Genomic DNA, 3,114 nt, shown 5'->3' on the forward strand with positions numbered 1-3,114 from the left:
TTCTCGTAAATTTTAGACAAAAAGATTTAAATATCTCGTATTTTAAAAAATAAAACATATTTTTGTATTTTAATTTGTTAGAGATTTATTTATTTTTGAGTTAAAAAATTTAAGATCTATTTATTTTTTCTCAAATATTAAATTTATAGTCAAATTTTCTCATGTTAAGGTTAATAATATTACATGGAATTTTAAAATTTGACAATAATAAATTATTGACGAATGGTAATATATTGGATTTGAAGAAAAAAATTGACGGTAAATTGAAGTGAATTTTTATTTTTTATTTTTTTTAGTAGCTCTAGGCAAACCATCATACACATGTAAAATGATTTTGTTCCTAATAAATTTGTGAAACAATGATAGTGATTTTATATACCATCAATTTTTAGACTTCTGGACATCCTATAATTTAAGAGAAAACAAATTTAATGATAAAAAATAACAGTAAAAGATAAACATTTTGTAAACATTTATATCACGTGCGTGATATTCATGATTATTATGCAATGATGCACGGATATTGATATGAATATGGGATATGACATGGGACACGTCGACACGTAAATTTTAAAATTTTATAAGATACGGAGACACGGATACATATAAAATATAAAGTATTTTTTAGATAAATCTTAATGATATTTTATTGATATTTATATATAAATTATTTTTTAAAATTATTTTTAATATTTTATTTTAATTATATCAAGTATTTAAAATATTTTTTATTTTAATAAATAATAATATATACTATATCTAAATTCATTTCAAAAATATACGTTAAGAATAAGATTGGACATGCTGACAAGTAATGGTATTTAGGTGTGTCCGAAGAAGAATTTTTTTATTTTTTATTAAGACATGGTTGGACACAGCAGACACGCGTATCAGACGAGTGTCGGTGAGTGTCGTGTTCAAAATGTGTCTGATACACAAACACGACAACTCAACAAAGTGTCCGTACTTCGTAGTTTATTAGTGTCTAATAACACTACAAGAAATAAGGGGTTTAGCCACAAAAAAAATCGTGGCTAAACTCTAAGATAACCGTAGCAACCATACATTGGCCACGAAAGAATATTTATGGTTAATCAGAGGTTGCATTTTCAATTTGCCACGATTCTAGAGTTATTAGCTACAGTTTAAACATCATGGAGACCTTCAAGGAGCCACAATTTGTATATCATTGTCCACACATAATGTCGTGGCTAAATAAGAATAATCAAATCGAAAAATATAATGCTACCACACTTCATCCGGAGCTTAATTTGTGTAGGTCGAATTTTTCAGCCACAATTTTTTTTATGGTTAACGTTGGGTTATTTAATCACACTATTTTCGTAGCTAACCCACTCTATTTTTCACGTACAATTCGTGGCTAATTTGTATTAATTTGCTCTAATCGAACAATTTTATTAAATTTAAATTATATTTATATATATAACATTAATAACAAAAATCAACCGTTTTAAATATATAATATCTAACATTTTTTATAAGAAAATACTAATAAAGATTCAGTGTAATGATAATAAGAATAATAATAATAATACAAGTCTAAACTTATATATAATAAGAAATAAGAAAAATTGTAACATAAATAAAATAAATCTTAATTCCTTCTAGAATAAATATATTTAAATTTTAATTATTACTTATGAAATACACTAATTAAATGTTAAGTACTTTATCATTATATTTTGATAACAAAAATTTGTACAAAACTGCCAACTGAATTTTGGTTTCTTCATATTCATAGTTTTTTCTCTAAAATTTCAACCATTTCTCTAAATTTATCACACGTTCTAAATTTTCAGCACCTAAGACCTTTTCAATTTACGGCATTGCTCTACGGGTCATTACACTCAGAAATCGTATTAATAAATTTGCGTCATTATCTTGACTTTGTCCATGCTCATCAAGTTTCATAATGTCTTTTTCGTCATTTTTCAAATGCCAAACTTGAATTGTCGTCCTTTTGCCAGTTGTGATTTCTCCCGCAGAAGTGTCTACAACTGAATACAAAATTGAATAAAAGAAATAAACTAAATATTAGAACTCAAAAAATCACGTAAAAATTTGAAATTTCATTTACCTTTGACATTCACAACTAAAGGGTCATTCTAATATTTTCTGGTAGGTACAGTTGGTTGAGACTTATTTCGTCCAAACTTTCTGTAAATTCTTTATTGTTGTTGATATTATGTGATGATCGTAGTTCTGCTAAAAGTGCCTCTCTTAAATTATCACATTTTTCTTCACGAAAGAATCTGCTAAAAAGACCAACAAATAACACCAAAACGAAGAAAGAAAAAATAGTTATTTTAAGTTCAGAGGATACCTATCATATGATAGGATTCATATAATGTGGTTAAGAAAAGTGCTTTCAGGTGCTGCAGAAAAGTAGAAATTAAAAGACAACGTGAATAATGGGAAGTTATATTGAAATTTGTCCTGATTACTTTGACTTTCCGCGAAAAGCTAACTCAGAAATTAAGCGCATATTAAAATTTTAAATCTTAAAAATTCAGCTTGGTCATTGTTGTTTAGATAGTCTTTTAACTTTCTTTAATCTTAAGAATATTTTTTTCTATTTCACTATTTATTATCTACTAAATATACTTTAAATTATTTTATTTTTAATACAATAGTTATTTATTTATTTTTTAATGGTCAAATATGATTAAAAATTTCAATTTAAATTTAAATTTTGAGTCTGTAATATTTTTATCTTTAATTTTTATTATAATAATAAATAACCAAAAAACTACTTTAATAAAGGGTAAAAAACCTTAATAAGCCAAATCAAGAATCATGTAACGTAAATACGCCAAAGCGAAAATCGTTTCAGCAATAAGCCAAATTATATTTTTATATAATTCGAACCATGCTGGTTCGAATTCCATTTCTACATAATTCGAACTAGCTTGGTTCGAATTATACACAAACACATGCATACACGTAAGTTCGAATTACACACAAACACACACATAATTCGAACCAGCTTGGTTCGAATTACACACAAATATACGCACACACTAATTCGAACCAACTTGGTTCGAATTACACACAGTAATTCATGGTATAATTCGAATTATGCAGTTAAAAAAT

Source organism: Arachis ipaensis, chromosome B09 (genome assembly GCF_000816755.2).
Source record: "Arachis ipaensis cultivar K30076 chromosome B09, Araip1.1, whole genome shotgun sequence".
Classification (NCBI taxonomy): domain Eukaryota; kingdom Viridiplantae; phylum Streptophyta; class Magnoliopsida; order Fabales; family Fabaceae; genus Arachis; species Arachis ipaensis.